The sequence below is a fragment of the Heptranchias perlo genome, chromosome 6 (assembly GCF_035084215.1).
Source record: "Heptranchias perlo isolate sHepPer1 chromosome 6, sHepPer1.hap1, whole genome shotgun sequence".
Lineage (NCBI taxonomy): Eukaryota > Metazoa > Chordata > Chondrichthyes > Hexanchiformes > Hexanchidae > Heptranchias > Heptranchias perlo.
In genome coordinates, this window is record NC_090330.1 from 20,548,662 (window position 1) to 20,564,207 (window position 15,546).

Below are 15,546 nucleotides of genomic sequence, written 5' to 3' on the forward strand. Positions count from 1 at the left end.
AAGTCTGGGTATCATTCTAGTAAACCTACGCTGCACTCCCTCCAAGGCCAATATGTCCTTCCGAAGGTGCGGTGCCCAGAACTGCTCACACTACTCCAGTCTTGCCTCATTTCCATTATTTTACACAGATACCCTCCACTTCCAACTCTCACTTGACTGATCTCCATCTGTCAAACAGCTGCTCTCTTGTCCCCCTCTTGACTCAGCTTCTAGTCATTCAACTATCTATCTTTGGCCCAATGCTTGTCTTCATCATTAATTTGTCCTCTGCCCCATAAACTGCTGTTGTCATTCCCTCCTTAAAAAGTGCACTCTGGACCTCCAAATACTTCCCCACCTCCAACTTCCCATTCCTCTCTTAGCTCTGAAACATGTCATTGCCACCCAGCTCTCCCATCAGTCTGGCTAAGCACTGCCCACTTCACCAAGACTGCTTTTGCTAAATTTACTAAAGATGTTGAGGGAGAAATCGGATAGCACTGGCCTGCTGGCACGAATTGGGCACAGGGAATGATCCAAGGGTCGACCATGGTCTTCGGGACTGCTGTGCAGGAGTGCATCTCCCGGCTCCACATTAAAGTTAGTACTTTTTACAAAACTTACCTTTTTGGTGGCGACCTCCAGCAGTCCCTTTACAGACGCTGATCGCAATACTGGATGCTTAGTGGCCCGTTTTAGGCCTGTAACATGAGCGCGGCACTAACAAATTTCTAAGCCATTGTGTGAGACTGTGACTACGGTGCTTTATTGCTATTCATCTTCCTCAACACCATTGATCACACCATACTTTTCCATCATTGCCTTTTTTGCCGATAGCACTGCCCTATTATGATTTAATTTCTACCTATCCAAATGAAGCTCTCACATCTTCTGCGATGACTTCTCCTCCCAAGCCAGAAGGTTCCATCCTTGGTCCCCTCCTGTTCTACGTATATATGCTGCCTGTCAGCAACATGGCCTGCAAGCAGGGGGCCAGATTCTAAATGTACGCTGTTGATACCCTCCATGATCACCTCTCCATCGCCAACTACAACTTTTGCTGTGCTGCCTGTCAAACATTAAGTTATGGATGAACATAGGAACATAGGAACAGGAGTAGGCCATTCAGTCCCTCGTGCCTGCTCCGCCATTTGATAAGATCATGGCTGATCTGTGATCTAGCTCCATATACCTGCCTTTGGCCCATCTCCCTTAATACCTTTTGTTGCCAAAAAGCTATCTATCTCAGATTTAAATTTAGCAATTGAGCTAGTATCAATTGCCATTTGCGGAAGAGAGTTCCAAACTTCTACCACCCTTTGTGTGTAGAAATGAGCCTGAACTTTCTCCAGTTCAACATTGGCAAAACACTCAATTAATTTTGGTCCTTGCCAGAAATTTTTCACATTAGCCTCTGAATCCAACTCTATCCCAGCTGCTTGCTCAGGGTGAACCTGACAGTGTATAGCCTTAGCGTCCTGTTTAACCTTGAGCTCAGCATCAAATTTCACATCTGGTCCATCAACAAGACCACTAATTTCCACCACCACAATATTGCCCACTTTTGGCCCTTCCTGCTTAAATCCTCATCCACACCTCATTCATTAATTCAATTGAAATAAAAATAGGGAGAGGTGTAAAATGGATTGCCGATTCGCAGTCACCAGTTTTACACTATCGCACAAAGTCAAACTTACCCCAAATTCTCCAGTGCGCTCCTTGCCAGTTTCTCAAGCTTTATCCTACAAAAGCTTCAATTCATCCAGAACTCCAGCGCCTGAACCCCATCCTGCACTCCCATTCAACTATTGTCCCTGTCCTCAACAACCTCAAATGGATCTCCACCTACTAATGCATTTATTTCAAACTTCTCTTTATTTATAAATGACATTGCCCCAGCTTACCTCTGCAACATTCTCCAGCCCTATGTTCATATTGCATGCTTTGCCTTCTGTGTACCTCCACCCGCCCCCTCCCCTCACTCCCATCCCCATTCCCTCTGCTCCACTATTGGTGCAGGCCCTTCAGTTATCACAGCCAAGACCCTGGAATTCTCATCCTAAAGCCTTGGCACATCTCACCCCACTTTCAAAAGCCTTGTCAAAATCTACCTTTTGAACTGCATCTTTATCATTTGCCTAGTCCTCCTCCCAAACTTGTGTGTGGTGGCAGGTTTCTCCTTTGTAAATCACCTTGGGATGTTTCTCCACAATAAAAGCAATTTATAGGTGCAAGTTCTTGTTATTATTAGTGTCAGATTATTTGATTTCTAACAAGAGCTGAAATGAAGAAGGTTGACCTAAGAATTTAGTACATCAATTAAGTGTGCCAAATAACAACATATAGAAGATATGATTTTGATGCAGGGATAAGTATCCTATTGGATGAGTAGAGATTCTGTTTACTGTACTAATGAGCCATAAATATCTCCTCCCTCCCCCTTACAAATTCTTCAGCTCCACGGGGAAATACTTCAGCTGTGAATGTGGAAAGCAGAGGGAACTCTGTCTTGCAGTTTAATCTTCTTAAGATGGATGAGTGTTTCCTATTAACATTTTTACAATTCCTTGCAAAATCAGATGGGCATTTGCTCAATCAAAGGTATCTAATTAACAATAATACAGAGAAGTCTGCTAGTCACTTGTGAATTGTTGATATTTGGTTCAGTAATAGGTTAAAGCAAAAACAGAAAATGCTGGAAACACTTGGCAGGTCAGTCTACATCTACGGAAAGAACAGGCAAATTTATGTTTCAGGTGCTGATCCTTCTATACTCAAGGGAATACAAGTCAGCTTTATGCAACATAGAAATTACTATAATGATATTAGCAGACAATTGCTTGAAGACATTCCCTGTCTGTTATTTTAGCAGAGATGTTAACTTATTTTAAATAAATGGGTTAATGTCTTTGTTGAAATGGTGATGACGATGGTTTTATCCATTGTTGTAAATGATGACAGCCTATGATTCCTCTCCATTTAATACAGGTTATGACTGTAAATTAGATATTTTCAGATCGTTCTTTAGGCAATCCTTAAATTTTTCGAACTGACCACTGCAACCAAGCTTCAGTTTGTTTCTGTTGAAATAGTGAACAAAGGACTGTCATACAAATAGGTTAAACATCTGCCCACTAACATTAATTTCTAGTCTATAAACAAAAACTACAAATGCTGGGAAATCTGAAATAAAAACAGAAAATGCTGGAAACACAAAGCAGATCTGTCACCATCTGAATGTTTCGGGTGAGACCCTTTATCAGAAATGGGATTTCAATGAATGGTCTCACTCGAAATGTTAAACTGTCTTTTCTCTTTCAGGTGCTGACTAACCTGCTGAATATTTCCAGCATTTTCTGTCAACACTTTTTAAAATTGAAAATATCAAATTCTAAAAATAAATATGAGAGCACTGATGAAAATTTAAGCCAGTTTTGCTTTCGCACCAGTCAAAGATTTTTAATAATCTGTTAAAAGCATTATTTGTAGCATCATTCAGATTGACTCGTTTTGAAAAGCTTTTCTGTATTTACAGAACCCATCTAGCTTAAGTTCATTCTTTAAATGTCAGTTTTATGCAGACACTTTTGAAATGCCAAAAGTACCTTCACTGACCTTTTAGATTTAGGCAGTCTTGCTGATTATGGTTTTTAGTGCATTGAGCGAGTTTTTCTCAGTAACCCACAGGTCTTCAACCATTGGTTTGTGGTGCTAGTGAATACTGCTGACATTTAAATAAAAAGCTTTTCAGCTACTAAGATGTGAGCACTTTTGTCTGCTTTTCTGAGAGCAAAGCTTCTAAAATCAAGTTTAACCTGGCCAATACAGACAGATTGATACAGCTTTACTGGGCACCCCCCCCCCGTATTCAATTTCCAGTTGTATATAGTACGCATATATTTCTTGGTTATCTGTTTAATTGGAGTACCAAATATACCTTTAAAGCATTCACATTTTCATCACCATTTCACTTAGATGACACTATCCCACTGCCTTCAAAGCATCCACGAAATAATATTCAAAAGGCTCATAACAGGAAAAAAATTAATATACAGGAACATCATTGTTTTAATATAAGGTATAGATCATAGGAACATTAGGAACAGGATTAGGCCATTCAGCTCCTCGGGCCTGCTCCGCCATTCAGTTAGGTCACGGCTGATCTGCACCCCAACTCCACTCTCCCACCTTTGCTCCATATCCCTTGATCCCTTTCCTAACAAAAACCTATCTATCTCAGTTCTTGAAAGCTCCAATTATCCTAGCGTCCACTGCCTTTTGGGGGAGAGTGTTCCAAATTTCTACTATCCTTTGTGTGAAAAGGTACATCCTGATTTTGCTCCTGAATGGTCGAGCTTTAATTTCAAGATAATGTCCCCTTCTTCTTGATTCCCCCACCAGAGGAAATAGTTTCTCCCTATCTACCCTATCAAATCCTTTTAACACTTTAAACAGCTCGATCAGATCACCTCTCAATCTCCTATACTCAAGGGAATACAAGCCAAGTTTATGTAACTTGTCCGCATAATCTAACCTTCTAAGCCCTGCACTGCACCCCCTCCCCCCGCGAAGCTGAACGCAGTACTCTAGTACTCTGAATAATATTTCTGTGACTTTTCATGTTTAGTTTGTAGCACTTTTTGTCTCGGATATGACTTGTGTGGCTTGACCATATCTGCCAGAAATATATTGAGATACCACAAGCACTGAGAGCAACGGGGACTGGGTGTGGAAGCAGCAGATATCAAAGACTGCAGAGAAAGTCTGGCCACACGTCTGTGGGCTGGTTTCTTAAAATAAGAATAGATGAACATGTACTGATTTCATTACTGCCCTTGGATCACGAGTAGGTCTAATTATTTTACCATTTATAATAGAAACAAAAAATGCTGGAAATGCACAACAGGTCAATCAACATGTGAAAGTATCCAACCAGAATGTTTCCACTTATGGGGGAGACCAAAACTAGGGTTCATAAATATAAGATAGCCACTAATAAATCCGATAAGGAATTCAGGAGAAACTTCTCTACCCAGAGGGTGGTTAGAATGTGGAACTCGCTACCATATGGAGTAGTTAAGGTGAATAGCATAGATGCACTTAAGAGGAAGCTAGATAAACACATGTGGGAGAAAGGAATAGAAGGTTATGCTGATAGGGTTAGATGAAGGTGGGAGGAGGCGTGTGTGGAGCATGAACACCGACACAGATCAGTTGGGCTGAATGGCCTGTTTCTGTGCTGTGCATTCTATGTAACTCTATGTAGAATATGAACCTATCTTTGTCTCCCAGGTGCTAACTGACCTGCTGTGCATTTCCAGCATTTTTTTGGTTTTATTTCAGATCTTTAGGATGCAGTGTTCTTTTTTTTATCTATGTCACAATTGTTTTTGGTTGCTGAATGGGATTCTCTGAATCAGCAAGAGAATAACAAGATTTCCGATCTGTGGAAAGCTTTATTTACTGGGGGGATTTATACGTTACTTGTCAGTCAATCAAAATTCCATGTTCTATTTACCAATAATCTTGACATAAAATAGTCTCAGCAGCCTCCGTCATAAATCACTGCCAGAACCATTCACATGCATGGTGTAATGGCTGTTAAAACATGCCCACAGTATGTTCTTCCATTGACAACAGGATACTGAACTAATCAATTAATCCATGTAATGTCTGACCAGTTGATAAATCTCACTTCACTGCCTGCCTATCTTGTTGATGCGGTTCTTCTGTTGCACAATAGCCGGTTATAAATCTGCAGATGCGGCAGAAGTCCGTAGTGAAGCCAAATGGTTTTACGAGCAGCTTTATTTATTTTACTGCAATGTATGTTCATTGTTACATACTGACCCCCTTAATGTTACAATAGCTGTTAATATGTGTCTATCAAAAGATATGGAAAATACATTTTTAAAAATTGAAATTCTTGTTTTCAGTGCAGAGTGCATTAAAATTAAAAACCCATTCAACAATGACAAGAGGCAACTGTAACCTATTAAAAAAGATTGTCAGCTCAAGTTACCTGATGTGCAATTTGTATAATCCATCTTAATCTAGCAATTGGGAGCATTTAGAGATTTCCAGAACTATTTATAACTGAAACTTGACAGCTCATAGAAAACCCACTGTTGTGTCCATTTAAAGCACTGCGAAAATCACACATGGTGCGTGTGACTGAGTTATTAGTTGTAATGACTGGTTGTTATTAATGGCTGTGACAGCACTTACTTCACTCAGAGTGAAAAGAATCTTATGCAAGGTCAGCAGGTTTGATTCAATTTGGGTAAAGCAAATGATCCATATATTTAGTATTTGTTAACTCTTTGTGACTATCAATATATATTCTCTAAGGGGAATCACTTTTCTATCTCTCTGGGAGCAGCATTACGAAGAAATAATTTTACAATGTGTTGGTGCATGTGTGATACAGTGCTATTGCTTACTTCTTGAATGAAAGATTGAACAGAGTCCAAGCAGGTAGGATAACCTCTCCTATTGTCTTTCGGTGAGGGGAGAGATGTGCATCATCAGTAATGCAGGACTTGATTTTGATTTATTGTACGTTTTCCTCCATTTTATGCCCTTTTGTCTCCAGACTTTTGCTAAGTAGTGACTCATAGGTGGTGGCAACGTCTGGTAGCTCACTCATGAGATGTGAACCTTGTTCTCACTCACCGTTCACACACATGTGCACACACACACTTTCCAATAAGCAATGGAGGATCCTGGCTGATATTTTCCCCCTCTCTACCTCAGGGTACTCTGGCCAATAGAAGCATCTTGATTGGTGCCTTGGCTCAGAATGGCTTATTCAGTACAGACTAATTTGTATAGCTTCATACTATACTGCATGGTGCTTTTTACTCACAAGGCCATCAGGATTTTCCATGGTGTTTTGATGTAACGGAGTGTAGTGCTCATTGAGATTAGTTAATGAATATGACATTTCTGGACAGTGTTTAAAAGTTAATCAAACGTTATATTATGAGGAAACTAAAAATATTATAGAATAACTGCTTTTGATTTCTGGTATGACCATAAAGTTTCACTGGTTATATCAGAGAATTCCAGGTTGATTAACACTTGCAATGGTATTTAACCCTTTTAGAAGCCCAACAATTGGAAACTGTATCATCATTCAAAATTTCAAGCAGAAGTCTAAGTTCTGTTCCCAGATGCTAAGGCATTTGGTGTTTTTGACTATATAATATAGATTTCAGAATATAATTAGAATATTTCTTAGCATAGAAGGCACCTGTCTGACCCAAACATGACCATTGGCATGCCCTTGTGTATGTGTTATAGTGCCCGCTGCTCATTGTTCAAATAAAGTGCAGATTGACTTCTCAAATGCAAGACTGTATTTCAAAGGGCTTTAGGGGTATAAGAATCGGATGCTTTTTTGAATTCCAGTTTGTTACAGTTTTGACTTGTCATTAGCAACACTCACTGACGCAATATATTACTCCGTAGGTGTGACAATTGGGCAGAAACTCCCTTTCGTACAACATTGTGCTTCATCTAACCCAAGAAGTGTTAGCCCACTGTTTGGTTTTCTTTGCAGATCTTTCAAACATTCAAAGGAGCTTAGTTGACTAGTTTGTCTGTTGAGCTTCTTCAAAAATTGGTTCAAAGCCACTGTATTATTTGGTCTGACTCGATCAACTCACTGTTGCATTTTATTTTGGTGAAGATCTGTGAATAAACTTGTTTGATAGTGTTGTCTGTCAAGGAAGTATCTGGTGTTAATGACATCAATTACCTCCTGGAATGACACATGGGCATGCTGTGGAAATTTATTCTTTGTGCCCAGGACACACTATCCCAAATTACACTGTGCACAAGGTCTCACTCTGTGGGAGCACAAGAAAGAGTATCCTCAGGAGCCCAAAATGTAATGCCTACGCTTTACCCAAGTGACAGTATAGCTAGTATCTCAGTCTTCAGTACCACTGTTTTCCTAGGATCTTCCCAAAATGCAGCATTTTCCGTGCACAGTAAAGGTTGCTGGCGCCGTTTGCAGTGCAAGATCTCCAACAGGTGACGGCTTTGTGGTCGTGTGACATTGTGCTCCATTGTGCTACATTAGGGTATTGCCTGTAAACCATTTTCAGTGTAGAATAAAGGTGCCAGTGCTGTTTACAATGCATGGTCTTCTTAAAATGGTGGCTTTGTGGCAGTGTGACAGGGTGCCACACTGCACCAAAATAATATTGATAAACCATTGTACAAAACACTGGTTAGGCTACAGTTAGAGTACTGTGTACAATTTGGGGCATTCCATTATTGAAAGAACACTAGAGCAATAGAGAGAGTACAGAGTCGATTCACCAAGATGATGCCAGGGATGACAAACAAGTTATGAGAAGAAACTTGAGATACTGGGACCATTTCTACAGGAACAGTGAAGACCAAGAGGTGATTTAATAGAGATTTTTTAATAATCATAAAGGGTTTTGATAGAGTGAATAAGGAAAGGCTATTTAATCTGGTTGGGAAGTTAGTGATGAGGGGCCAACAGAATGAGGAGAGAGGTTAGAAGAGATTTCTTTGCACAGATGATTGCTAGAGCATTGAATGCCTTGAATCATAGAATGGTTACAGCACAAAAGGATGCCATTCGGCCCATTGAGCCCATGCCGACTCTTTGTAAGAGCAATCCAGTTAGTCTCAATCCCCTGCTCTTTCCTCGTAGCCCTGCAATTTTTTTCCCTTCAAGTATTAATCCAGCTCCTTTTTGAAAGCCACGATTGAATCTGTTTCCACCACCCTTTCAGGCAGCGCATTCCAGATCATAACTACTCGCTGCGTAAAAAGGTTTCCCCTCAGGGCGCCTTTGTTCTTTTGCCAATCACCTTAAATCTGTGCCCTCTGGTTCTCGACCCTTCCGCCAATGGGAACAGTTTCTCTTTATTTACTTTATCTAAACCAGTCATGATTTGGAACACTTCTATCAAATCTCCTCTTAATCTTCTCTGCTCTAAGGAGAACAACCCCAGCTTCTCCAGTCTATCCACATAACTGAAGTCCCTCAACCCTGGAACCATTCTAGTAAATCTTTTCTGCACCCTCTGTAAGGCCTTCACATCCTTCCTAAAGTGTGGTGCCCAGAATTGGACACAATACTCCAGCTGTGGCCAAACTAGGTTCGACATAGCTTCCTTGCTTTTGTACTCTATGCCTCTATTTATAAAGCCCAGGATGCCGTATGCTTTTTTAACTGCTTTCTCAATTTGTCCAGCCACCTTCAAAGATTTGTGCACGTATACCCCAGGCCTCTCTGTTCCTGCACCCACTTTAGAATTGTACTATTTACTTTACATTGCCTCTCCTCATCCTTCCTGCCAAAATGTATCACTTCACACTTCTCTGTGTTAAATTTCATCTGCCATGTGTCTGACCATTCCACCAGCCTGTCTATGTGCCCTTGAAGTCTATTACTGTCCTCCTCACTGTTTACTTCACTTCCAAGTTTTGTGTCATCTGCAAATTTTGAAATTGTGTCCTGTCCACCCAAGTCCAAGTCATTAATATATATCAAGAAAAGCAGTGGTCCTAGTACTGACCCATGGGGAACACCACTGTACACCTTCCTCCAGTCCGAAAAACAACTATTCACCACTACTCTCTGTTTCCTGTCCCTTAGCCAATTTCGTATCCGTGCTGTCACTGCCCCTTTTATTCCATGGGCTTCAATTTTGCTGACAAACCTATTATGTGGCACTTTATCAAACGCCTTTTGAAAGTCCACATACACATCAACCGCATTGCCCTCATCAACCCTCTCTGTTACCTCATCAAAAAACTCAATCAAGTCAGTTAAACACGATTTGCCTTTAACAAATCCATGCTGGCTTTCTTTTATTAATCTGCACTTGTCCAAGTGACTATTAATTCCCGGATTATCGTTTCTAAAAGCTTCCCCACCATCAAAGTTAAACTGACTGGCCTGTAGTTGCTGGTTTTATCCTTACACCCTTTTTTGAAAAAGGCTGTAACATTTGCAATTCTCCAGTCCTCTGGCATCACCCCCATATCTAAGCTTATGGTCAGCAGCTCTGCAATTTGCTCCCTTACTTCCCTCAGCAACCATCTGGACTGGGTAACTTATCCTTTGCCACAGGGAATGGTTGAGACAAAGATCACTGCATTTTTTAAGGGAAAAATTAGATAAATATTTGAAGCAGAGGAGGATACAGGCAATGGGGAGAGAGTGGGGCAGTGGGATTAGTTCGAAAGGCCTCCTTTTTTTTTTATTCATTCATGGGATGTGGGCGTCGCTGACAAGGCCAGCATTTATTGCCCATCCCAAATTGCCCTTGAGAAGGTGGTGATGAGCCGCCTTCTTGAACCGCTGCAGTCCTTGTGGTGAAGGTTCTCCCACAGTGCTGTTAGTTAGGGAGTTCCAGGATTTTGACCCAGTGACGATGAAGGAACGGCGATATATTTACAAGTCGGGATGGTGTGTAACTTGGAGGGGAATGTGCAGGTGGTGTTGTTCCCATGTGCCTGCTGCCCTTGTCCTTCTAGGTGGTAGAGATCGCGGGTTTGGGAGTTACTGTTGAAGAAGCCGTGGCGAGTTGCTGCAGTGCATCCTGTGGATGGTACACACTGCAGCCACTGTGCGTCAGTGGTGAAGGGAGTGAATGTTTAGGGTGGTGGATGGGGTACCAATCAAGTCGGCTGCTTTGTCCTGGATGGTGTTGGGCTTCTTGAGTGTTGTTCGAGCTGCACTCATCCAGGCAAGTGGAGAGTATTCCATCACACTCCTGACTTGTGCCTTGTAGATGGTGGAAAGGCTTTGGGGAGTCAGGAGGTGAGTCACTCGCTGCAGGATACCCAGCCTCTGACCTGCCCTTGTAGCCACAGTGTTTATGTGGCTGGTCCAGTTAAGTTTCTGGTCAATGGTGACCTCCAGGATGTCGATGGGGTGGGGGTGGATTTGGTGATGGTAATGCCGTTGAATGTCAAGGGGAGGTGGTTAGACTCTTTCTTGTTGGAGATGGTCATTGCCTGGCACTTGTCTGGCGCGAATGTTACTTGTCACTTATCAGCCCAAGCCTGGATGTTGTCCAGGTCTTGCTGCATGCGGGCATGGACTGCTTCATTATCTGAGGGGTTGCGAGTGGAACTGAACACTGTGCAATCATCAGCGAACATCCCTATTTCTGACCTTATGATGGAGGGAAGGTCATTGATGAAGCAGCTGAAGATGGTTGGGCCTAGGACACTGCCCTGCAGCAATGTCCTGGGGCTGAAATGATTGGCCTCCAACAACCACTACCATCTTCCTTTGTGCTAGGTATGACCCCAGCCACGGGAGAGTTTTCCCCCTGATTCCCATTGACTTCAATTTTACTAGGGCTCCTTGGTGCCACACTCTGTCAAATGCTGCCTTGATGTCAAGGGCAGTCACTCTCACCTCACCTCTGGAATTCAGCTCATTTGTCCATGTTTGGACCAAGGCTGTAATGAGTGGTCCTGGCAGAACCCAAACTGAGCATCGGTGAGCAGGTTATTGGTGAGTAAGTGCCGCTTGATAGCACTGTCGTCGACACCTTCCATCACTTTGCTGATGATTGAGAGTAGGCTGATGGGGCGGTAATTGGCCGGATTGGATTTGTCCTGCTTTTTGTGGACAGGACATACCTGGGCAATTTTGCACATTGCTGGGTAGATGCCAGTGTTGTAGCTGTACTGGAACAGCTTGGCTAGAGGCGCGGCTAGTTCTGAAGCACAAGTCTTCAGCACTACAACCAGGATGTTGTTGGGGCCCATAGCCTTTGCTGGATCCAGTGCACTCAGCCATTTCTTGATATCACGTGGAGTGAACTGAATTGGCTGAAGACTGGCTTCTGTGATGGTGGGTATATCGGGAGGAGGCCGAGATGGATCATCTACTCGGCACTTCTGGCTGAACATGTTTGCAAACACTTCAGCCTTATCTTTTGCACTCACCTGCTGGAATTTGCCATCATTGAAGATGGGAATGTTTATAGAGCCTCCTTCTCCAGTCGTGAATGGTGGTGGACAATTAAACAATTAATGGGATGTGGCAGGACTGCAGAGCTTTGATCTGATCCGTTGGTTGTGGAATCGCTTAGCTCTGTCTACAGTATGTTGCTTCCACTGTTTAGCATGCATGTAGTCCTGTGTTGTAGCTTCACCAGGTTGGCACCTCATTTTTAGGTACGCCTGGCGCTGCTCCTGGCATGCTCTTCTACACTCCTCATTGAACCAGGGTTGATCCCCTGGCTTGTTGGTAATTGTAGAGTGAGGAATATGCTGGGCCATGAAGTTAAAGATTGTGCTGGAATACAATTCTGCTGCCGCTGATGGCACACAATGCCTCATGTTGTGGTAAACGTCTATGGTTTTGTGATTCTATAATGCTCCTGGATAAACTCAGTAGTAAATCATTTTAGTCCTTTGGATACTCAATGCCGTTGTATAATTTTCAAGATATGTGTGCTTTCTCCCTGTGTGATACTTACAAAAATGATTTAATTCCACCATTAACAGTGGGGTAGAATTTCCACTCATGTTCTCCTGCTATAACTTCATCAGAAGATTGGCGGAAACCCTGGAGAAACAGCAGAGGAAATTACTGCCGAATGTTCTTATAGTGTTGAATATTTAATTTGCGCAGTAATAACTGAGACAGATTATTGATCCATCCATTAAAACACATTAAGAGCTGGGTTCATTTTCAAAGGAAAAATGCAGGTTAAATTTTTCCCTCTCCGAGTCTCCTTCCTCCCTCTGTCTCTTCTCCCTCCCCCATGATCTGGCATATTCCAGCTGAGACAGCAGGCACCCAGCCTGTGCTCAGGCCTCTGCTTGTGCCGCTCTGTAAGTGGTTGGTAAGAGGTGCGTGAGAAAAGCTCAGCTTAAGTCAGCTTCCAGTATTCCCTGTGTCCCTTTGGGGAACTGCCTCACCTGGTGCACTTCAGCGCCTTGAGATACACCAGCTGAAATCAGGAACTCATCCTCTGGAGAATCCTGGGCACGCTATCCCTCGGTAATAGCATCCCTTAGGTGCAATATTATAAGCTGAATTTCTCCACAATACAGCAGCATGGCATTCATAACACTATTTTAGTTTTAAAATAACAAAAAACACATTCGGGTTGGATTTTAATGTTGCCTACATTTAAAAAAAACAAATGTGTTTTTCTCAAAAAAGCAGTGCGATTTGGTAACAAACTGAAAATTTAAATCTGGTACAGAATGCTGCTGCTGTCATCAAATAGTTAAAATGTCGTCAGGAAGATACAAACTGAACTAACATGAAAATTGACAGTATTAGTTTGCTATTGTGGAGTGCAGAAATAAAATGTTTGCCTGCCATGATTTCGTAAAACCACTGAGTGTCAAGAAACAAGCTGGCCGATGGCTTACTGCAGCGAGATATTCCTCAAAGTATTTCAGTCAACCCGCCAAATTATTTTTTTCTCGCACCATGTAATCCTCAAAGGGAAGCCCTTTTTGTTGTTGTTAGCTGCCAGAAGTGTAATCCCAAACAAAATCTTGTGGCAAATGCTCTGAATAGGGCTGCCAACTCTAGTTGGACATATTCCTCGAGGTGCCATCACATGACGGCCTGCCTACAAATCGCCTCGCCCCCACACTCCCTCCATTCGTCGCCCAACACGTCCATACTTGCGATGTCCCACTTCCCACGCCGATCGGAAAATGAATAGATTCTTTGTTACGAGATTGGATGATTTTTGACTTTCAGTCCAAACAGTCCTTTTTCCCATTTCAGACAATTTTATTACTAATAACCAAAGTGGACAAAGAATTTTTTTTTAAAAAAAACACAATTTTTTCTAATGCTCCTATGATTTTTCTCTTCAGTTGCTTGCAGCAGTGTCCTGGAGAATAGTTTTTAATTCCTGGAGACTCCACGACAATCCTGGAGAGTTGGCAACTCTAGTTCTGAACCATGTGCTGCTGTACTGTGGAGCAATCTACCTTATAACATTCTATCTGGAATGCTTCTCCTCCATCCAGTCAGCTCCGAGTATAGTTCACATCTAATCCATGTAGTTTGCACTTTTGTTCAACGACTATCCACGAAATTTTTCAACCCAAAGAATTTTACCAACCAAGTTTCACAATAAAAGGGGCACGGTTTTCATAATTGCAAATATATGATAATTTTAAAAAAATATTTATTATAATTGAACTCTCTCTCCTTCTTTTTCCTTTTGGGTCTCTAAATGCTTCATTAACTCCTAGCCTTCTCCGAGATAATTTGGCACTTCCTGTGATTTGCTGAGCTATTCTGTGGCCTTTCTGCTTACAGAGATTCACATAGCGTGCAAGGGAGAATTATCTGCTGGAAAATGAAGGGGCAACTACTGCATGTGTTTATTTGTCCGACATATATTGAGTAAGGGGAAAAGTGAGGAGAAATCTGAAATATTGGGACTATTTCCATAGGAGCAGAGAAGGCTAGGAGGAAATTTAATGGGGGCTTTTAAAATTGTGAAGGGTTTTAATGGACTAAATAGGGAAAGACTATTTCCTCCATTTGGAGGGTGATGAGGAGGTCATCAATTTAACATTATCACTAAAAGAGTGAGGAGGAAGGTTAGGAAAAAATTCTTTACAGAGGCTTGTTATAGCATGAAACACTCTACCATAGTGAGTGGTTGAAGATACAGGGCAATGGGGCAGTCAGATTTGTTTTGGATTGCATTTGCAAAGAGCTGGTAAGATGCAATGGGTCAAATGGTCTCCTTCCGTGCTGTACATTTCTATGGTTCTATGGATGTTTCACTACTTTTCCAATTCTAATTCCCTCTAAAGTAAAATTATAAAATAATGTGTTATGAACACAACTGGAGAGATTTTGAATGAATCTACTATAATGCCTTTATTACCACACTGGCTCACTCTGACATTCTGGTGATTTGTGCAAGGAAATAAAGTAGTGATTCAAATCCCCCTGACCCAAGTCTTATGAATGAGATGGAGAAATATTAAATATTAAGCATTGGAACATGCAGTAGTAACTAATAAGAACATAAGAAATAGGAGCAGGAGTAGGCCATACGGCCCCTCAAGCCTGCTGCGCCATTCAATAAGATCATGGTTGATCTTCTACCTCAACTCCACTTTCCCGCCCTATCCCCTGCTCAAAAAAGGGCAGGATAGGGTACTAAATTTTCCTGGATACAAGGTGTTCAGGAAAGATAGGGAAGGGAAGAAAGGAGGGGGTGGCAGTATTGATTAAGGGAATTTTGCAGTGCTGGAGAGAGAGGATGTCCTGGAGGGGTCAAGTTCAGAATCTATTTGGTTAGAGTTAAGAAACAATAGAGGTGCCATTACACTACTGGGGGTATTCTATAGGCCACCAACCATTGGGAAGGAGATAGAGGAACAAATTTGCAGGGAAATTACAGAGAGGTGCAAAAGGAATAAAGTTGTGATAATGAGGGACTTCAACTATCCTAATATAGACTGGGATAGTAATAATATAAGGGGCAAAGAGGGGGAGGAATTTTTGAAGTGTGTTCAGGAGAACTTTCTTGACCAGTACATTTCCGGCCCAATGAG